The sequence below is a fragment of the Lepeophtheirus salmonis genome, chromosome Z (genome assembly GCF_016086655.4).
Source record: "Lepeophtheirus salmonis chromosome Z, UVic_Lsal_1.4, whole genome shotgun sequence".
In the NCBI taxonomy this organism is placed as follows: Eukaryota; Metazoa; Arthropoda; class Copepoda; order Siphonostomatoida; family Caligidae; genus Lepeophtheirus; species Lepeophtheirus salmonis.
The window spans coordinates 11,283,623-11,308,533 of NC_092584.1; positions in this window are offsets into that span (position 1 = coordinate 11,283,623).

Here is a 24,911-nt window from a genome sequence, read left to right on the forward strand (position 1 = left end):
CACTATGTATTAGGAATAAGTTATAAGGGTCTAAGGAAGAGTGCAGTTTTACATCATATTTAACTTCAACAAATTGTATTTTAGGAATGCAAAGTTTGTCTATCTGTGTGTCCGAATCAAGGGTTGCACTCTACAAGTTCTGCCTGATTTAAATCATATAAACATATTTTGATCCCAAAAATACTAACGTAGTCGTATTTATGAAATATTACAGGCGCAAACATTCAGAATCGAATGTAAATACAGGGTGCTTCATTATGTAAATCATATACATATTTTTTATATAGGAAATAATAATGTAGTCGTCTTAGTTAAATATTGGAGGTGTGTCCATGAATAACAAGGACACTGCTTCCGTTGGTTTTTGTTATTGGTCTCTTATGCATATTAATATCTGCATTTTCATTATATGTTAAAAATTAGAATTACAAATAAACGAATGGGCTGGAGGGGAAGTAGCCCATGATCAAATAAAGAAATATTTGTTTTTTGTTCTCTTTTTTCGGTCAGGATAAAAAAAAAAAAATACGTGTAATTTTTTTTTTGAAAGATTTATTTTCTTTATAGAAAAGGCCATTGTGCCAAATTATGCAGCATAGCAAGAAATTTAGTTTTTTTTTTTTTTTTTTTTTTAATACCTATGAATTTTTGAAATTTTTATTCAAAAAATTGAATTCCCCCTCCCCTTCTAAATAAATAAATATATATATAATTTGGCGGACACCCCAGATTAATATTGTTTGTTTTTCTAATAACCCTACTAGAAATTAATTTTTTCCTGAAATCTAGTTTTGAGTAGTTTCTTGTTGAAGATTGAGACTGAAGATTTCTTCGGGAGTTGTCCCCTAAAAGTAAAATTTGTCTTTTGTCTTGCATCCCAAATTAATTATGGCAATGCAAGGTATCATAGGTAGTCTATATTAATAAAGCAAAAGTGGTGTGCACTTTTGTAGAATACTCATTTTTGACAGTGAGCTTAAAATCTTCCAATTACGTCATTTAATAAATAAAAATATGTTAAAAAGCGTGCTTACTAAATCACTTCTCATCATGGAAAAAAAAGGGAATTAATTCATATCTACAATGATCCAGTGTATTTTTTTCTGTACTTTTTTTTTTAATTGGTAGTCTGAAGAAGGAATTGTTGTCAATATTATTTAATTCCTGAGTATCAAACATCTTTTCCTGAAGAGATTCAATTATATTCCAAACCTGAGTGAACCTTAGTGTACGCACATAAAAGACAGAACATAAGCCTGATGATTTGTTATGGAAATAAAATTGTAAGTCTTTTTTGTAATCAGAGTAGAATTAGGGATCGGGATCGGAGTAATTCTAGCAAATGCCCTTTTTTTATATAATTTTTCCTTCCTCCCATGTCACAGCTGATTGTAGCTGATCTAATCAAACGTCATAAGCATTATTCTTTCTCTCCTCCAGAACATTCTTCAAATTGTCATAGTTACCATATTGATTTTCGGGTTTTTTAAATATTTTAACATGCCCATTCTAGAATGGATTTTCATCATTACATATCTATATTATTAAAGCAAAATTCACTGTCATCCATAAGCTCTGAGTAATGCCAGATAATACTGTTAGTATATCATAAATAAAAATTCAGTTCTATTCAAAATGTTTTCCAGTAGTGGTACATGTGCGGTAAAACGTTTAATTTGAAAAAAAACACGGCTCTTGAAGTTGTAAGAGAGTTTATCGCACTGAATGTCCCAAAGACTATAAAGAAGTTTGTCATGCCTCTATTGTTTTTGGACTCCCTTCAAAAACTCGTAATGCTAAAAATTGAGTATTGGAACATGTTATTTCAAGCTGCGAAAACTGAATTTTAGAGCCAATCAAAGGTGAAAATACTAGGAGAAAAATTATTCTAGCTGCAGCAAGATATTCATCCCTTTTTATCAAGATTCCTAAGATTGGTTTAACTTTATGGTGCTATGCTAGAGATCTAATAAGATATTATTCCTCTTGTTCGGATAAAAGTTATAAGTTCTTGCCTCGATTGGTTCACAATATTAGTATGTTTCCAAATGAATCAATTTCACGCCTTTATTTTATTGTTATTTGTTTTTTAATATTAATATTTAGTTGCTTAATTAATTTCATTAGTTAATTTCTATTCAATTTATAAGCCGTGCATCTGAAGTCATCTTTTTGATTGATTTCTAAAAAAATTATGACACAGATATATTTTACTTGAGTAATTTTGTTAGTTATTATATGTCTCCAAAATCATTATTGCTTCATGGCGTTAACTTTTTTTTATAGATACCTAATTATAAACATAAATGTTTATTTTTATATTTTAACTATGTAATCTCCCTAGAATTAATAAAATAAATAAATAGAAATTAAGTTATATTTACAATAGAAATCCTTAGTTTGGTAAACGAATTACCAAATAAACACGTTCATTCGTTATATCAAGTGGGGGGTTAATTTCATAGATAGAGATACGACTTTTGTAGAGGATGAGGAGAAGGCAGAGGATAGATATATAGTAATATGGAGTTAAAATATGTACTTATTAAAATCAGGTGTGTTGCTTTACGATTTTGGGAGAAAAAAATTATTACTGTTCTGGGGAGGAAAACTTTTTATTCGTTTTGCGATTCAAACCACCTAACCCGAGACAAAGACTATGCTAGAGTTCTCAAGCTTTAATTGACAAGGACACTTTTCAGAAAAACTCCCGATACTTTTATTAGGTTTACATCAGGCAGATTTTTTCCCGCAGAATACCAGATGGCCTATTTGAGCTATATCAAACATTTTGAAAGACTGAAATTATTATAGTACCAAGACGTTGAGGGGTCTAAACCTAGCTGAAAACAATGTTCTTTTTTTTTTACAAAAGGATTGTTGTAATTTAATAACTTTAGTCTTAGTTTAAACTACCGATACCAAAACAAGACCAAGAATTTGAGGGGTCGAGAACAATACCTATCACTAGAAGCACATTATTAGTAGATATGAACATTTTAATTTTTAATTTATACTTAGGCATAACCTTGGTTTTATTACCATAATTAATTAAAGTCATAATATGCGTTTTATGGATCATTTTAAAGGATAAGTTTGAGAATATTATAATTACATATAATCAAACATAGTATCATAATTTTAATATAAATGTATAACAAAGATGGGTTGACTTTCTTATTTGTTCTTTTAAAGGTAGATGTTACCACAGCTACTTACAAAATCCCTTCAAAACGATAAAGAAAAAAAGGTCCAAAATCAGTTTATAGTTAGTAGGGCAGAATAAAGAAACATATTCAGCGATGTCATAAAACTTTAAAAGTGTCCGAGTTGGACGTTAAAGTAGTTCCCACAGAACAATTTTGATAAAACGTCATCATCAATCAATTTTGCTATCTAGGATACGATGTTTATATGAATAGTAAATACTTTAATTATGCCTAAATGATGAATTAAGGCAAACTATTATCATGCATGAAAGTAGGAAAGGGGTGAGGGGATTTTTCTGTTAATTTATAAAAATAAGAAAAATTCAATTTTAGGCCCACTTGTATAATGACTATATATCTTGTTAGTATTTTGGTGAAACAAAAAAAATCGGCAGCCTCCCCCCATACCGACAATTACTTTTTCAAACATGAAAGCCTTGTTTTTTAGCCTATGTCGAATATCGTGATCATTAAAGCCCATTTGTACTTGAAAAAATAGCTTATAATATTGTAAATTAATAAGATATAGTTTTAAAGTCATATTAAAGGTCAGGAAAAGGTCATTCTTACATTTTTTTATTTTTAGCGTGTGTTCTAGGGTGTCCCATTATTAGAGTGCTCAATAAGATCTTTTTTGTACTTTGGATAGTCACTCTACTCACCTCTAAATCTAATCAAAAAAGTATCAGAGCTCACGGATAAGTTTTGTTGCAAGTGGGTGAAGTCAATGTTGGCTGGAAGCAAAAAAACATTTTTTTACTTTGGTTAAACATTAAGCCAAATAGTAAGCAAATTATATTTCTTGATACGCAGTTGAAATAAACTCAAATTTATGTTAATGAATCATAACAACATTTTATTTAAGCATCAAAAAGATATCATTAGTGATGATTATAGTTTCCTTTTCGATAAAGACTTTTTTGAAATATTCATTACTTTTAACAAACTTTTGGTACTAAGAGCGTACTCATTAACTTTGATGAGATTGAGTGTGATGTATGAGATAACAGCTGATAATATATTTGTGGCAACGCGTATACATTTAACTCAAAAAAAAAAATAGACGAAGCAAAAGAATGAATTAAAAGTGAACAAAATCTTGATTAAAATTTGCAAAAAGTTTCAAGAATATATATTTTTGTAACAACAAAAAGTTATATTTAATCTGAAAGACGTTTTAGGAGTAGATTATTGCTATTTCCAGAATTAAAACAAATTTAAAGCAATTTTATTAAATTAATAAATCATAAATATTTATTTACTTTGCTTCAAGATATTCGGTAAAAGCTGTTTTTAAGGATTTAAGTAGAGTTTTTGTGGAGTATTATGCCAATTGTTCGTTGATTTCTCTGTAACTCATACTATTTGAATGATTTATCATTTTGCCCTCAGTTGATATAATTTTATTGGGAATAGGGCACGATTACCCACCATCCCTTAACCCCCAAGCGAGCACCCCCGTCGTTTTACCTCATAGGAGGGGATGTAGGGCATTATTCCTTTAGTGTTCGACTCCAAAAGTAATTATTAATTAGTATACCCTGAAGGGATCAGTAAATATTTTCATGTAAATGCCAAAAATCATTCGTTTCCGGGTCTGAGAGACTCCTTTCGATAGAGAGACCCAGGTAAAATAAATAAAGAAACTCTTGTGGAATCAATTTTTCAAAGATAAGAAGTAGGTTCTTCTCTTGATTCGTTTTACAGGTAAAAATGAACCCTTTTCAAATGTATTTGCGAAAAGTACATCTTATTGACATTTTTCAGAATTGAAATTTGTTTACTTTTTCTAAATAGATCTTAATATTAGAAAAAAGATCTTTTTTATTATTTCATTTTATCAAAAATTACTTGTCAGCAAACATTGCCGTACGGGAAATTTCGAACAGGTTATTTTATAAATATTATTATAGTATATTGTATAAATGATATTTTATATTATAAATAATGTTAGAAAATTATATACGTATCTAAGAAAGCCCAAATGAATATTGAGAGATATATATATTCTTGTAGATACCAAAAATGATCATTTTGGATCGAGAGTAAAAGTACTTTTATTGTAGAATCAATAGATTTGGAGTGGCAAATATATTTGAAACGCTATTCGATTGTACATGAACGCTACCCAAAAGCAAAAAGATCCTTGAAGAGGAATTACACTCCCTCATAATTACAATGACTCCTGGGCCCATAACATTTACTATAACCCATTCAAAGAACATAATTTCAACATTTTGCCTATTTAACATTTCAAATGTTGAATGAATCATATTAAAAATGACCAATTTGGAAGATTAATCAAGATATGGCGAGAATTGAACAACTTTTGATCAGACTGATATTCAAGCTTACATTGCCTTTTTTAGTAATCGTCCATATATAATTAATCAATATTTGAATTAAAAATTTGTTGAAATATTGTTGATTCTTCTTATAAAACATAATTTATCTTCAACAAAATAAATACGGTGTTTCACATTGAATCTGCACTCCTTGGCCTATGAAATTGGGTTCATTTAAAAAAGTATCAATTGAAGCCATCACAGTTTTTAATCAAATATCTCTTTTATTTTAAGTTTAAGGGACGAATTAACATGCCATATATTAAATTTCACTAAAAGGATTATCGAGGACAATTGTCCCAATTTCAAGTGGCTACGGATTGGATAAAATTTTATAATTATTCCAAAGACTGTAGTAAGGTGTTCAATTAAGTTGTTCATACTTTTGCTAAGTGTCCGTTTTCGCTATTATATTATTTAGGAAGTTTGTTGTATAGAACATAGAAAGTGTTATAAATACCTTCCTAAACCCCATCTAGGAAGAAACTGATGTCATGGATTTGAGAGACATAATTATTGCGTCACGTAAATAACTTGGCTTTTGAATTGAAAATAATTCAAGATGATACATTGACGTTCGATTTATCGCTGGATTTTGTGCGGTATTTTTAGAAAACTCAACTACGTATACATTAAAATTATAAATCACAATTTCAAGATCTTCAATAGACATAATTTGTTGGATTTTTTTTTTGTACTTTTGTATCTAAGGAAGTTTTTGTCTTTCGGAACTCAATTTAAACAAACATGTTTATTTATATTTTTACTAAATGATTTTGTACAAATGAATTGAAGACAATAATATAATTTATCTATTGCCGCAAAATCCAAAACTGGTCTGATTTTTTCCATCAGTCATCTGAATTCTTCAATATCTGGGATTATAGTAATTCAGGATTATTATCGTTCAGAGTCATTTTTACCCATAAAACAGTCCCGAAATTAAAAGTAGGATTAATAAAACTTATTTAAAAGTGTTTTTTTAATTAAAAAGTGGTTTGATTGATTCTATATCTTGTTTTGAACTCCGTAATCTTTAAATACATTCAAATAGTAGCAAACATATGCACTATGCAATTATAAACGAAGTTAAGCCAAACTAGCTCGGAGTAATGGATCTAAAAACAAAATTGGTTACAACATGAAGACGACAAACTTAGGGATTTCCATTGGCAGTTAGGCATAGTAAAGCTATAGTAAATTAAAATCTTTAGTCTGCAGTAAGGAACGTGTATGCGCAATGTCAAAGGGAAGAAAATATAATAAATTGAGATCAACAGGCGTCCGTAGGATTATATATATATATTTTTTTTTCTGACGAAAGTCTTGATTTTTGGAGTTTTTTTGATTTAAAAAAAACGAAAAAATAATTTTTTTTGGAAAAAAAACCACAAAAAATTACTAAAATTTAAAATAATACCTTTTTTGCAAAAAAAATAAAATAAAATTCTGTTGATAGCTGTGAATTTTTGATTTATTTTTTCAAAAATATTAAAATTTTAAATTTTTTACAAAATTCTTCTGTCTTTTGAAATTTTTTCCCAGAAAATTAAATATTTAAAATTTTGTTGAAACTGCATTGGATTTCTCAATTTTTTTTTCAAATAATATAATTTTCTGTCCATAGCAGTAGATTTTACAAAACTTATTGAATTTTTGAAGCCTCTCTATCCACCAACTCAAAAGGATCTTTGTGATTTTTGATTTTTTCGCATTAATTATTGACATATTTTTTTATTATTTATAGAATCTCAAACAAAAAGATACCAAATATTTATATACATATGGTTTTTTGATAAATGATTCTCCAAGCTAATTTTTTCTTTCTACTTCACAACGATCATGATAAATCATTTATAAACTTCAGTATATGATATTATATTACCACGTTCATATATAGAACCATATAAATGTTATATATAATATAATATGTACGTATTATATATAGAAAGATTCTTTACTCAGAGGCAGAGAGTAGATATTTTATTAATATGTCTGAAAATATCCAATATGTATGATTAGCTCATAATGATGAATTAACTAATATGTTCCTGATGGAAACTTATTGATACTACACAATATGGTGATTAGGGTGAGGCTATAGCAAGGGCGTCCGGCTGGTGGGCTGTAGCTCCACCACAAATTTAAGGATTTTTGCTTTTAACTAAAAATAGTTGATATGTTATTCAAAAAAACAAATTTTTCAATTTATTTGAACAACTTTGAATTTTCGAATTTTTTTCTTAAAATTCAAGTTTTTGTCAACGGCTGTGGATTATTGAAATTTTTTCAAAAAAATGAATAGCTATGGATTTCCGATATTTTCCAAAAATTTAATATATATATATTTTTTTCCATTAAATTATATTTTTGAATTTGGAGAGGTCTTCTTCCATCATTTTTAATCATGACCACCTTGAGATCCAGGCTCCTGGAGCATATTTGTTAATGGTAAAACTATATAAACTTTATGTCCTCCCGATTTTAATTTACGAATCTGAGATCTGGAATCCTTCAAGAAACTACTGGATTGATTTCTTAGAAAAGGTGCAAGCCAGGTTTGTGTCGTTTCTCTGTAATTGTGAGATAACGAAAAGTATGCATGCAAAATCAACTGACTTGGCCACATCACTTTGTCTCATAGACGTGCAATTCAAGATATGATTACACTACACCGAATTTTAAGCAAAAATATTAACCTATCTCCCCCCAACCTATCTGGCTATCTGTTCCACAAAAAGAGACTCTCCACTCAAAACACCCTCTACCTACCAAAACCAAAGATTGGCATTATTATGCTTAGTTTCTATTGGAGATCTGATTTTTAGTAAATTCTTTTTTTGTGTGACACTTGTTTTTTTATGTTATTTTCTTTTATATTTTAATATTTCTATTATAAATGCATCACTATTATTTAAAGCGATAATTTTATATTTTATAAAATAAGTCGACCTTTAGAGGCTTTGGTTGAAATAAATAAAAATTAATATTTTAATTTTTTTTCCAATAAATTACATTTTTGAATTTTGGGAGGCATTCTCCTTCATTTTTAATTTTGGACACCTTGACAACCAGGGTCCTGGAGTATATTCACAATGTCCATAATCACCGCCATCTTGCATCTAGAAGATTTGAGACGCGCTGCCTTTTTCCTTTTGGTTCACTCATCACCACGAAATGACGAAATATTTATTGAAGCTTGTTTATGAACAATGAATGGCTGAAACAGAATATCAAAAATTCTCACTAAACCTTCCTAATTAAAAGTTTACGTTGTGCTGTACGAACTTATATTTGTCCCAGCATAGTTGACGACGCGAATACTTTTTTCTCAGCTAGGCCATCGATTAAACATAAATATTAATCTGTAACTAACTATTCAATCTCGATCGATCATACTCTTAACAGAATTTACAAGATAAATTATACAAGGGAAAGAAAAAGTTGCATATGACGTAAGGTAAGATGTCAAAAATGATATTGTGACGTCATCTGTGGTAACATAATAAGCGAGATATTGCTTGTCACTGAAAAGGGTAAATTCATAAAGGTTGCGTTGTACCTGAATTAGTTATTTAAAGGGAAGGGATCCATGTTAAGAAAAAACAAAGTTTAAAAATTATTTAAGGAAAAACGGCTTTTTGCGTGTGCTCTCATCACGACAGCGTGGTACGCCATGACCACATCCTTTATCGTAAAAGGTTTCCCAATTTATATGTTGAAATGTCAAGCCAGCCAATTTCTTGTTAGGAAGAACATTTTGAATAAAAAGTATAGCTAAATGTAATATATAAAAATATCACTAATTGGTTTTCACTTGTTCTTTCTTGATTTCATAAAAATTACGATTTTCGTAATTTAGTAATACCACTGCAAGTTTTGGGTCCCCACTCTGTAAATTATGGAAATATAATTGTAGCACGATATAATAGCATATTTTTAATACTTTTTAGAGTTTGATATAACTAGAAAAAGGACAAATATATTTTTGATAAACATTCAATGTTTAAGTAGTTTGTTATTTTAATCCAGCTATATAACATTCAAATAGACGGCAGTAATTCACAGTTTTCCTTAATATTAATGGAAAAAGGGTATTTATTCCTTTAACACTGGGTTGATAAGGGCTCAAAATAGCCACCATCATCAATACTATCATCAGATAAAATCACTCTATACCAAATTAAAATTAAAATCTGAACACTTAATATTTTTAGCTTTTTTAGCAAGGTATGATGATTTATTTATTAACAGAAGAATTACATCAAAATTAGTACTATAATTAGATGTGTGTCTGAGCTTTATTGATGATTCCAGTAGCCACCCTCAGTGGAAATGATGAATACCAGACGGCAGTGGAAGACCTGGCACTCGCTGCAGGTGTAGCCCTCGGTCATGGTGTCCCAGTACTGGCTGACAGTGTCTTTGAGGAACCCGGTGTTTGGACGACAGATGCCTTCCCCTCGACATGCACCCAAAAGTGCAGTCCGGGGGATTTGCATCAGTGATTTAATGTGGCTAAAAGTGTTGAAAAAGAGTTGAAAAAATTCAAAACAATAATCCGGAAGAGTTTTGCTACGTAGGAGAAGGGTTTCTTTCATTGCTCGTGTGAAAAATGGTATCTCCCCCTCAAAAGGCTATTTCCACCCACTTGGCCTTGGACTATTTTCTTTAACTCCTCTGGATCCAGTTTTGCACTTTGACAAAGTTCTTCTTCCTCTCCAACTTTTCAGAATTGCTGTTATCGAAGAAATTGGTCCTGGAGACGCCCAAATGCTTGGAGTACGAGAATGAAAATTTGTCGATCCCGTTCAAATATCATTTCTCGACTTGTACTTAACCGAAAGAGCTCAGGTTTATTTTTTTATGTAACTACTTTAATTAATTATTGAATTATTAAGTGCTTAGATTTCAATGGTCAGTCTAGACAAACAGTTTAACAAATTAAGGGTGATTCAAGAATAATTACATATAAAATGAACAGAGGTATGGAATTAAAACAATCTTTTAATGAATGTCGTAAGGAGATACATTTTGTTAGATTTAATGTCATCCAAATAATTATTAATTAATCAAAAAGTTATTTTAATTCCTTGAGACATTCATTACATAATCAATTTACCTCTTTCATTTAATTACTATTCTATTAATAAAATATTATAATCCATAGTTGGTCAAAAAAGGATGAGATAATATATAGCGGATTCCTTGATTAAGGCTAATGTTTCGACTTTTTCCAAAAAAGCTTAAACTAATTTTGGTACTGTGTATGTACATATTGAACAAATCTATGTAATTTCATAGAAGTACAGGATTTAGTAACATAAATCCCTTATTTCAAAAGGCAATAAAGTAAGTTTTATAATGAAAAAAAAATTGTTTAATAATGATAGTATACATTTAAAATTTTGTTCTACATATTTTTGAAAATCCTATCAGATAGCTGGCGTACCCCGTTTTCCATAAATTGAACTCCAGTCTTTAAATACCCAGAGATTGTTTTCATTTTTGTTTATCTTTCAATAAATTTTTTTTCTAAAGTTTTACAGGGATCAAATACAAAAGTTAATAACATATTTTGTAAAAACACTGTGAATTAAAAGTTGATTTGGTAATTAGTTATTGGAGATTCTGCAATGGTCTTAAAAATAATTTTTTCCCAGAATAAATCATTTTTCAATTTAGAATTATATTATGACACCAATTTTATCTGCTTGGCATCGTTATCCGTTGAGCTATTTGCCTTAAAATAATTTTGTGGAGAGGTTATTTTTGATACTGCCAATGAAAAAACCTATCTCCTCCGATGCAAAACTCATTTGAATGAGTTTTGAATGATTCTTTTGACTTCTTTTGAACTCTTTTTAGATATTGTTGACTGCCATCATCCCTGATGCCAACCCCCTGCCTGGTAGCCATCATTGCCGCTAAGAATGGCTACATTATGATTAAAAGAGCTCATACACAAATCTATTTATAGTATAATTTTTTTGAAATTAAATGGTTGATTCTTAAATTATATCTTGGTGAATTTTAAAGTTCAACGTGTTCAAATTTTTACGGACCATTCGGTATATAGCATTTTTATCTGCTCGCTATGAATAAAAAACAAATCTTAATTATGTCATTTTATAAGAATTTGCTCCAACATGACATGCGGACACAAGATCATAATTTACCCTTTTTCCTTTATATAAAAGTAAAAAAAAGAGATTTATTCATATCTAATTTTCTTATTTATACAAGATGACCAACTTTAGTTATTATAATATCAGGTATTAGTCATGGTACTTTTATATAAATACATAAGCGTTTTATTATTAGTAAGGGAGAAATGTTTACATATGACTATTATTGATGTTTTGAGTTACTGTTGATTCTGTAAATCAGATCGTTGTAAGAAAAATGGGGGAAATATGAAGATTTTTAGAATGAATTCCTTGAAGTGCATCCAACATTTTTCGATTTCAAAAGTAGAACGATATTCTCGATCCCACCCCATACAGACACACCCGTTTTTTTAAATATAGATTCTCATATTTTGGACAAAAATCCTAGGGGATGTCCTGAAACCCGACTCTGCGTAGTCTGACTTAGCCATAAGCCTGATATTGTCGATCCCGATTCACATCTAGCTCCTCTATTTTTGTTTCTTCTTTTCAAATAATCAATAAAAGGAACGATAGTTAAGGGGGGGGGATCTGCCATTTAAGGGGTTACACCAAATGCAAGCGGAATTTTTATAATGTAATGGTATCACTCATACATATATTAGTTTATTATAAAATCATTTTAAATGAGTCAGTATCCGCGTACTACTATAGTACCGGAGGATCGAACAACAACCCACTAATATAAAGGAGGGTTGAGGAATCACCCCTCCCATTTGGCGCAAAGCAGATATTTACACCAAACTTTTTGATAAAAAAGTTCTACCATTCGCCAGAGAAAATAGTGGGGACAAGACGGAGCTCCGTGTCATCACGCCAATTCAACCCAAGCCTTCCTGAGTGACAGCTTTCCACACATTTAGGACCTTAGCATCTCCATTCAGGAACCCCTTGGACTCCGAAGGAGAGGGCGTGTGATACTCTTCACAAGAGTCTCTCATCAAGAAGGAGGGGACAAGCTTCTTTCTGACTACATTGATAAGGTCTGCAAAGTATTTTGTCTCGTATTGAGACAATTGATAGAGCTGAGGCTCATAAATTGAATCTAAGTTGTACCGAGCACTATTTTCAGATCATTTTGTGTATTTTTGTATAATGTCGTCACATAATCTCTCGCGTAAATTCCACTCATAAAAAATGAAAAAATATAATCAGAACCAAATATAAGATTAACCTCATACTATGAATCCGTGATTCAAGTTCTAACATCAACGATATACACTTTTGTTACTTTGATTGCTTTATTGCTCCAATAGTCTTTTTTAAATATTATCAAAGGGTTAAAGGTAGCTGAGTAATTCAATTAATTGATAATATAGGTACATATATGAATAAGTTTTATAGATACTACATATTATAATAAAATAAGCTGACTAAACACTTTGAATAAGGTATTGGATGTTATAGAAAGTGAGAGATAGAGACTCCCATATTGAATAAAGAAAAACGGCCTGTCCTATAGCAGGTGATTGATTTACGATCTAATTCAATTATGTAAAGTAAAAGGTATTTATATAATATCTACATATCACTGTAATAAAAATGGGAGTTCGATTTAATAAATCAAGAATCCTTTTTATTCATTTATCCAGTCTCCATAGCTAACACATTCAATTACACTGTCAAAAAATAAAATAAAGAGGTTGCGTTGTATATAAATAAGATCTAATATAAACTCAGATAAAGGTTTTCCATAATAAGAATTTTGGATAACACGATCCAGTGGGTGTATACTGAGTGGGATTATAAATTTAAAAGTTTAGACCTCAATATCTTGACATCCTCGATATTTATGTTTATAAAAGTGTGCTCGTCAAATTCAGCTGACAAAATTGTATAAGAAAAAAAAAAAAAAACATATCCTTTAGATGTGCTCCAAATACAAATTGCATGCCGTCATTATTGTGAGCCTCCATGCCGGGAACACGGCCAGGGACACAAATAAGTCCAGAGATAATGACAAATGGAAAGCTTAAATTTACATTATCCGGTCTTATGCTATAATTTTAAATTATTCACTTACAAGGATTGTGGTAAACTTTTTAATGACACTCTACATGGTTTATTGTATTGTTCCTCTGTGGGTATGTTAAAATATTTAGTCAAGCAAAATAATATGTAATTTATGACACTTCGCTTCCCTAAGATAAGTTATTTCCAATTTCTTAAAAGGTTGCAATCATTGAATAACATCTTCCGCTCACATTTTCTTCAATTTCAACGTAGAAAGAGAAAATATGACGTGTGGGCTAATTTGTAAACTATACCCACATATTTTCTCTCAAAATCAAGGGGTAAAATGACAGTCACATGATCAATTTTTGGCCAAATTTAATTGGCTAAAAGAATACTTTTAGTCCTTTTAGAGCAAGTTGGTGGAATTGAAAGGTGCGTTGTTTAGATTTTGCATTCTGTTTTGCTGAATGAAATCAATAATATAACAACTCCAGTTGAGATTTCATAGACCCCTTTCACTCAACTAAATTCAAATTTGGCGTCTTAGATGGGTAAGTCATCAGTGTATTCATCAGCACCCGAATCTACCAATCAATGTTTCGACTGTATCCACTTTTGTGACCTCCTTTAGTCTCTACTGCTTCTCCAAAATAATTTTTTTTGGGAAAAATACTTCAAAAATCCATAGCTAATTACAAAATATAAATTGTTTTGGAAAAATATTTCAAAAATCCATAGTTATTCTTATAAAGTGATTCATTTTTTTGAAAAAATAAATTTTAAAAAAAAGTGTTATCTGTCGAATTTATTCATAGATTTCTTCAGTATCTCGTCCTCCAACCATGGACAAAGTCAGGAAAATTTCCATCATTGAAGCTTGTCATGCCGTATACTCTGCATAGGAGATAATTTCTTTCTTCAAATATAATAAATCAACAACTTATGACGTGATTAAGGCCTTTAATGAGGAGGGAAAAACTGAGAGTGCATCTCATCCAACAAGATCTGACAAAATCCGGACTAAAATGTTCATAGCTGGCTTAAAACTACTAATTGAAGCTCATGTAAACACACCAATCGCTAGGCTGGCCACGTACCGCAACATGAGCAATGAGATCATCAAAATTGCCGTCAAGATTGACCTGGGTTACTTTCCTAGGGTCAAAGCATCTGCTAAAAGAGTTAGAAAGAATGAGCAAAAAACGATTCCCTCTTAATATATATGCTTGTGGACGCCCCTCATAGCAAAATTGTATTTTTAATTATTATTGAATATATCAAAAAATTGAAATCAGCATCTATAAATTGTACTAGAATTGTATCAGAATCGGTCTCGGATTTTTTTAATCGTCACATCACTAATTGTTAGAGTTCTTGCCATTTGGTAACAAGCTATATTTACTCAGCTCATTCTAAATAATTGTTTTTTTCATATAGTCAGTATTTTAATGGATTTCCTTCCTGAATTATAATTGTTTTGGCATCATTTGGGAAAGAAGGATTTTTTTTTCTATTCCCTTTACTCGATGTAATATTACAGAATATATTAAGAATGATAAGTTATCAATGCACAGCTGTACACGCTTATATTAAATACATCTAAATGTTTACTTTTGATGTTTAGATAAAAATATTTATTTACTAGTACGTGTTTATAAATGATAGACAATATCAAGGACTTATCCAAAAATCCTTGCCAAAAAGTAAATAAAGAAAAATGCAATAAGAGACTTGTTTGCAAATATTGACAAAAAAGAGTAATTATTATTATTTAATCGAACATTGCAACTAAATACTTATTGCCTTATCTTTAATTGCAATCTTTTAAATTAAATGTTTCATTTCTTCCTCTTCACAATGCAACATTATTTCAGAAATATGAAAAAAAAAACCACATGTATTTGTTGTTTCACGGCTACACTTTTTTAGATCTCTCAACCTCGACTGTCTAAAGGGAAAGGAAAAATTTAATGAAAAAACCCACGTATGGTAGCTAGCCTTCGGTATTTTTCTAGTTTCTCTCTTCTTCACTGAACATGGAGACTCACAATTTTCACTCCTAATTTTTGATATACTACATCTGGGCAAAACATTACCTGAGATCCACACTGACCTCACCATTCTTTAGGATGATGCAAGCTCTAGTCGTCCAACCATCTGTCGGTGGGCTGATAAGATTTGAAATGGCACTTTTAAGCTCAAGAGATGTATCTCATCAGGACGTCTCCAGGAGACGAGGACATCCAACTAAATCGTTCATGTTAAGCACCTGGTAAAGATCAAACCACAATTGAGCGTTCAAGAGGTCTCAGTGGAGCTTTTCCTACCACTCACAGTGGGTTTTAGAATCCTGAATGATGATTTCCTCTTCAAAAATCACTTCAGCATGTGGTTACCCCATTCTCTCTCTCAGGCCAATAAAGATAAGAAGAAGAAGAGCTGTAGGGCCCTGATTAAGCCCTTTCAGGATTACGGGCTAGCAGCTTCGGGAGTCCTACCTGTTTGTATAGGTACCATAACCACCATCAGCAGGATAACGATTTTTATAGCCATGGAGACCTCTGAACTCTGATTCTCATTTTGTTTTATTGGTTGACAATTTGAAATAATATAATGAAATTTTTTTTTTCTTAATCTTTAAATACATCTAATAGAGCTTATTAAAATAAGCAAAAAAATAGAATAAATATATATATCTTTCGGAGCTCAAGGATACTAAATAGGTGTTGGAGTTAAAAATCCAAACGTGAATGCCATCACAAAAACAAATATATGAATAAAGACGTTTTCTGACTTTATTCAAAATCAAAAAAGTTATGATTAAAAAAAGAAATCGTTGAAAATGAAACTTTTCTTTGTTTTCAGATTCAAATAATGGATTTCCGATGGAATATTGTATTTGTAGACAAAATAAAGTTTTTATAAATTTAACACATAAAAATTGAAGTTTTACTGAAATATCTGTCATTTTCTGAATATTTTTTTTTTTTTTTTTCATGAAATGTAAATTTTCAAGAAAAAACGCCGTAAAAATATGTTTTTGTACTTAAAACATAAACCTCAACAACACAATTTAGTATTTCAATTTCCAGAACATAGTATTTGAAATTTTTGCAAAAATGAACTAGTATTGAGGGCTATTTTTCAACGACATTATTCACCACAACTTTTTTAGTTTCAAAAATAAGAAAAAATCATGGTAGGCTTGTGTTTCCCTTTTCTGTGTCTATAAATTATCTTAACTACTCATAGCCTCTGTCAGGCAATACTGGGACGCCATGCCAAAGGACTACATCTGCAGCCGTGCCAGGCCATACACTGCTGCCTGGTAACGATCATTGACGCTAAAGATGACTACATTAATGATAACTAGAGCCCAGGCATACATCTATTTATAGTATTAATTTTGTTTAAATTCTATTCGAAATTAATAGATTATATCAAGTTGAAGTTTTAAATTCAAAGTGTTCGAAATTAATAGACCACTTGGTATTCAGGATAATCGTGTTCTAAGAAAATAAAATGGATTTTCAATGAAATCCTTTGGTTATTCTCTTTCAATTATAATCCTTAAAGAAATATGGTTGCGTAATATTTAAATTACATTTTCTCAGGATTGAATTATTGCATATTTAATATAAGCACACATTTGAAATTAACATAGAATTTGGCCAAAAATAAATTAAGTTTTTGTGGGCATTACTGTTTTTTTTTGTCTTACTCAAAATTTGGCTTAAACTTATAAAAAGGGTACAAATGCCCTCAAAATTCAAATTGAAATTTATCGAAAAACAGATTTGATACCAAAAAAAATTAATTAAAGATTTATAATTTTTGAGTCAAGTATTTAGGGAATAAATTAGAGAATTCGAAATACATGTGAAAAATTTCAAGTTTGTTGACTTCTGTATTTCATTCTCAGTTTGGAAAAATTGGGTATCGAGTAACTGATTTAAACTTTGTTTGAGAGATACAACTTCATTAACATAAAATTATACAGTGTATTTTGTTGATATCTGTCAATATATCTGATTCTGTTCTCCTCCTCAGCGTTCCGAAAGTTGATATTTCTTGTTTATCTTATTACAAATAATATATAAATTAAAACAATTAATAAATAATAATTTGATATTTGGAAAGAATTGGTTAATTACCAAATGATTTAGGGACTTTTTTTCTGTTTCATTTCTTCGAAGGAAAGATTGCAAGATACAATAAAGAACTACAACATTTTATCTAATAATTGGGCTATAATCACCGGCAAACAATATTTAATTTGGATTTTTTTGTCATGAATCGAGGTTTATGCTCCTTTCCTCCTAATCAGTTTTTTGAACGTTGATTGGTTGAATTTGAATTGACTCTTGATAATCTGTCCGTAGTGTTGTGTTTGTACTTATTTAGGACCGAAGACCGAGGTCCAGTCTACATGTTGATCCTTAAAAACGGTGAAATAGACTTATAGTTACATCATTGAACGGGAGGGTTTTTCCTTTAATCATTATTTTGTTATATAATTGAATAAATTAAATTATTAAGTCAAAATAAAATATTAATATCTTTATTTTATATTGCATACAAATTAAAACATGAATATTTTTGCAAAATATGTGCAATATTTTTAAAATATATCTTATTTGAATGAATAAACCAGGGTATTTGTAGGGAAAATTCCGTGGAAAGGTCCTATTAGTCAGTCTAAATATGGACTGCCACACCACTAGCTATGATCAATTGTCAACACTTATCCTATTAATAAATTCATGTCTGAATGTTTTAAAACAGTCACAGGCTGAACTGTATATAGTGCTCACTGATGAACATCCAATACATCTTTCTGATCGAAGAAATGACAATTCATTCGTACTAATAATTTATTGGAGGCGTCTGCATCTATAGAAGGAACATTATTTCTGTTTGTTTGTGTTCTGATCATAATTCAAATGCATTTTCATTATATGTCAAGATTGGATTAAAATATAAACGCTGCTATGTAAAAAGGAGTTGGATTTGTTTTGGTTAGTAAGCGCTCTAGATACTAATGTACTCATCCGTCATCCCATTATATCGTTAATATTTCCCTAAGCTCGAATTATCATTTTTTATTCTTGAGGCAAGAACACATATGAATTGGTATAATTAGGGAATGAAATAGTGTGTATTTTATAGCTGGCCCGTTTTTTTGGAATTGGTAATCTGAAAAAGGAATTTTCTTTTCTTTAGATGTTGTCATAATTCTTTAACTCCTGAGTGCTAGAGTCAATTATTTTCAAAACCAGGTTTAATACTCAATTGTGCTCAAAAAGACGGAAAGTAACCTGGAAAATTATTAATAGGGAGTTATTATTCTCATCTCTTGTTATATTGAGGATTTAGATCACAGTTATTCCTACCAATATCTTTTACCCCTCCTCTTTTGCCATAGCTGCTTGTAGCTGGTCTAAAGAAAGGCCTTGACCGCCTAGCTGTTCTACTCGAAAATATTATTTAAATTGTCAGAGTTACCATGTTAATTTTCGGTTACACAAACAAATTTCAAGAAAAAGTGTAATAATTACTAGATAAAATATTTTCTATGAAATGTCTCACATTTTGTAACATGACCAAAAATCACAAGATTTACATCACTATTACTATTGAGATGTTATACGCGTGTGTGCCCATGGAAAAAAGAGTGTAAGACTGTTAATTGCTAGTGGAGCTTTCTATTATTATAGTAAATTTGTCTTTTAGTCGACGTCTAATTACTTCAGGCAATGCCGAATATTACTACCAGTTGAATAATATTTCCATAGTTAGGAAGAATTAGCAAGCTACTATCAACTAATTTCCGGCCTTATGTTTTGTTTCTTTTTTAAAGAAAAATTGCGTGTTTCAATAAAGATCACGCCCTGATAGATAAATGTAGATATTTTACAAAACAACTTTCCGGCAATTTTTAATTTCATATTTTATGTACATATTTACATATTATCTTTAGTCAGTCCAAAATTGATTATATACATTACATATACATACATACAAGTATATATGTATACTTGCATATATAAGTAGAGTTTTTATTCTATACACACGCGTATTTATGCTTAGAAAGTAATCCGTGCGTATTGAATGCACAAGAAGGAGAGAGAGGGGGGGGGGGGTGGACTTTAATAAATGCAAATAAAAACACATCAATAAATAAGAAAATAAAATATATTACATTATTTGAAGTTTGATAGACTTAAAATAAGCTAGCTAATGGATTGTAAGGAGTTGAGTGACTCCCTCAGATTTACTCTCCTTAGAGTTGTATAAAATATTTTGCCTGTTTAGTAGTTTCATCAACAGGTTTAAACGTCGCTTTCTTTAACAGAAGAGTCATTATTAATATTGGATTGACCATGACGTTATGTATATAATGTATTAGTTATTAATTAATGATTGTAGTGTACATAAAATAATAATCATTTGTCATCATTTATTGGATTGTTTTAAGAATAACATGGTACAACCGGAAGGATATTGAAGATCGAGTTAACGGAAGGAATACCTACGAAGGTTGAATTGTAATAATAAAATTTAATTTATATAGAGAAGGGCAGGATGGTACTATTGGTTGATAAAAATAAGAAGAATGATAATACGATGTTGACAATCTTAATTGAATAGTAAAAACGAACATGTGAAAAGTCCATCTGAAGAGGTGCTAAAAACCAAAATGTAAAAATGAAGTGTGAGGCCTGACAATTTGAACAATGTTTTATAAGCTGTTACAATTACCCTATTTAAGCCAAGTATGCCCGTTTCCTTTCTCTACCTTATTCCTAAAGAGAATCTAAATTCATCATTCCATTTTCGTAGAAGACCTTCTACCTATTAACAAAAAAGTGAGGTGTCTATTGGTTTAACTTTGTAACACCAGGCACGTTGGCCATAGACAAGCACAGGTGGTAATCACATTGCACTAGGTCCGGACTGTAGAATGGATGCATAAAAACTTTCTAATTGTCATTTTCTCGACTTGTACGTAAGCTAGTGAGCTTCAGGTTTGTTTTGTTGGTGTAACTAATTGTGTATGCATTTAATATGTCACAAGAGGATTTTTTTAAACACTTCTCCAATTCACCAATGCTGGCTTCTTCCATTCAATCACCCGACTCAAATGATCGAGTTGTTAGTAGTAGGGGGTAGAATTGAATAATGAATTAAAAAATCACTCAAACCACTGTTGTGCAACACAAAACGAAAGAATATCGGCACCGTATACATTGCAAATTTTCTTAGTTGCTTTTGACGCGTGTTTCCTTTTCAGGTATTAAAAAGGCATACTATGGTGAATTTCGTCCTTTGAGACCTCCATACTTCAAGTACGATAATTTATAGGAGTTTTTTCAGTATACGCTTATACCTTCACAACGTACTATCGTATGATCCAATGAGACCAATAATGAACAAGATATACTTTGTTTAAAAAAAATAACTTACCATCCTAGCTCCTGAAGCTTCTGCCACATCATCAAAGATCTGTATCTATGCCCAAAAATGACTTAACGATTGGTCCATTAAAATTTGAAAACTTTGAACTTTAAACTTCAAGAAGATATCATTTAATAATAAACAATAAAATTCTCCACAATATTGATACTATAAATAGATGTGTATCTGAGGTCTCCGAACCATTAATGTACCCGCCCATGCAGTCCTTCCCCTCGACATGCACACAAAAGATAAAGTCAAGGGGGTCAGCACTTTAAGGCTGTACGGGTGCAAAAGTGTCAAAAAAGAGTTCAAAAGACTCATTCAATAGAGATCTCTGGCATGGAGCCTTATGGACTTAAACAGATTGGCCTTGGTTGTTTTCTTTAACTCCTCCGCGTTCAGTTTGGTCTTTTTGACAGAGTCCTTCTGCATCTACAACGTTTCGGACTTGCTGATGGCGTAAACAGTGGTCCTGGAGAGGCACAACTGCTTGGAGTACGCGAATGGAAATCTGTCGATCATATTCAAGTGTTATTTTCACGACTTGTACGTGAGCTAGAGAATTCAAGTGGACTTTGTTTTGTAACTAATTGTTAATGCTTTAATATGTCACAGTATGTCTTTTTTAATCACTCAACATTAATTAATTCTTACGTGTTAATATTTCCATGGACCACCCGATATAGCATACTTACAAATTATGGGGTGAGAGCCAAATTGTTGTAACTCAAATATTTACTCTGCAGATTTAAGCTTGGAAACTTCATACTTTCATTATGAATACTACAAATTGATTTTTTCCCGATTTTACTATAAACTGGATTCGAGAAATTCATTTCAACAGTCTAAATGTCTCTATTTTTAAGTATTAACATTAAATATAAGACTTTTAGCATGAGATATAGGCAATAACACGTATATTTCTAATAAGAGCTGAAAATAAAAAAAACCTGGAAGGTTTATGTAATAGGTAAAAAACCGTGGGAACGAACATCTTATTTACATAATATACCTATATACACCTGTAACTATTGAATGAGGAAAAATAAGATATTATAAAAGTTATATAACTTGGATATTTTGAAACTTTAAAAGGATGTATGGAATTAGCTTATTGATCGGTGAATTCTTCGTTCCTATGAAGGAGGAAAATCGAAGATTACCATAAACAATTTATCTGATACAAACCTCACTTCCACTGATTTTTTTTTTTGGTAAAAGCTCATTTGTAAAAACCATGGTTTCGAAGGGGTAAAATATTTAATAGTCCCTCAAGTGGAAGATGTAATCTCCTCAAAATACAGATTCCGGTCTTAAGTCATGAGAACTTAAAATTTTATAATGGAGAGCAGTCTTCTCTTATAAAAACGGATTCCCAAACTTATTAACAAAAGACATCTTAGCCCTATTTTCGTGGATTATATCAATTTTTGAATCTGAATGATAAGTAGGCCTTCCTTTCCATAAAATTCTCTGAATATACGATAGAAGTGGTGAAAAAACTTCCAAATCCCGATTAGTTAAGGGTGTTCCCATTTAAATTCATTCATAATATTTAGAGGACGTGAAATTCACACTCCAGTCACTCAACGGGTATACATACACCTTTTTCCTCCACATCCTTTTTATAACATTTTAGGATCATCCAAGATAAAAGGCAGAACCCACTGCAATATTTATTCCTTGCAGGCTTTAAATGAGGAATATAATTTTTGTGAAAGAGACCCAAAATCCATTCAACTTCTAGCATCTTTGAAGATTCTGCTAGAGAAGGAATGGAGATATAATACAACAGGAACAATTCGCATATTACATAAATAAATACGTTTTTGTAGAGATAAATCACCCACTTTTGGATCTGTTTGAAGCCCATCATATTTAATCGGACCCAATTACCTCTTGAGAAACCCTTTGAAGGCCTAATATCTTAACATTCTTTACAAATCTACAAGCTTTGATTATTGTAAAACTATCCGGCTTCCAATATCCAAGAGGAAGGATGGTGGTTTTCGACTTAGTCCTTTCCAATTCTGACTTGACAATAAATTTGTTAAAAAAAGTCTAAAGAACTTTGATCCTATACCGAAGTTGAATTTCCGAATTAGCTAAATAATTGAATGTAATTCAATGTAGCTTGTAAATAATAATAAAATATTATCTAGTTCTTTTGTTATGAGCCTTTAAATATTTTCTTAATTTATATGGACCAACCACCCTATGTATTAAAAAACAAACAAAAAAAAACAACAACATTGGTATATCAGAAACCAATAATATATTCACTTTTAAGAATGACAAATGTTCAATAAATAATAACCATAAAGGACACTCGAAAGAGGGGAAACCTCCGCCTATGGTTACTTGTCCTCAATTTTATTTTTTTAAGATGAAGAATTTTTATTAAACCTGCTTAAGGACAACAAATTGATCTCTGTAACCTTTCCAAATTTAATGCAGTTTACTGTGACCATATATAATTTTCAAACCAAGTTAGATCAAAATCAATCTTTAAATTTTGCCTTAATCCTTGTGAGCAACAGATAAACAAACAAGCCGATGCCCAAACATGAACATACTTGAGTGGAACACAGGCCCAAATTTTTGGCAATATCAATATGCCAAATGACATTTTGCTGAACATTCATTTTGACGGAGTATTCAGAACATTTGGCCAAAAAAGGATATATTGATTTTGCATATTTAATTCAATTTAAAATGATACTATCTCAAATAGTTATATTTCATATAGGTAAATTAATTAGAGTTCTTTTATAAAAAACATTTTGTTATTAATTGTACTCATTACTGATAATTAAATAAACGATCTTTGCGTGCCTTTTCGACTCTTCTTAGTAGTTTGCCTCACCACAAGCCTCTTGTTCTAAAACGTATTGGATCATAACGAAGTTCATCATTCTATGAGTATTTTTTCATAGGATTAGTCCATCTTGCTGAAAGATAATTAATGGATAACAGTGCAGTAATAAGTACTTCTTCTATTCGAATCGCTATTGTGTTTATTTTTTGATTTATTTAAAGTACTACAACGGTAAAGATTCGAACTACATTCCAACCACATACTACTGTTTTGAGTTTATTTAATAATAATTAATGAATATAGTTAATTAAGAAATATTTTGCTGTACTAATTAATTTACTTTATATAAAAAATACCTATTTATTATATTAACATTTTAAATTGAATAAAAATGTATAATTGCATACATCAATATATATAAAATATCCTTTTTTCGGCCAAATGACCCAAGTGTTATTATACAGAAAAATATTTTTTATATTAATTAATCAATATTATTCATATAAATAAAGTATAGTAGTATGAGGTTCGAACATAGTTCGAATCCTTTACCGTTTTAGTACTCTAAAATAATAGACAAACACGACATCAGTTCGAATGGAAGAAGTCTTTTCTCTGTTATCAATTGATTATCATTCGACTTGATAGACTATTCATATTAGGAAAGACTCATGAATTTACGCACAAGCATAGTAGCAGGAATAGTGATGTTTAATTCATACAATTGAGAATTTGTCAAAAAAGGATGCAGTTACCTGTGGTGAAGTAAAACATAGAGAGGGTACAGGAAAGCAATCAAATGTGGGATCGTAGGGAGTATGAGGAAACTAGAGACGTAAGAGGGAAAAACTGTAAAGCTTAGTACAGTTGGAGATGTCTTGAATCGAAATGGCAAAATAAGAACAATGCTCTGTGCCTCTTTATAAAACTTATATAAATCTCATTCTCTAAT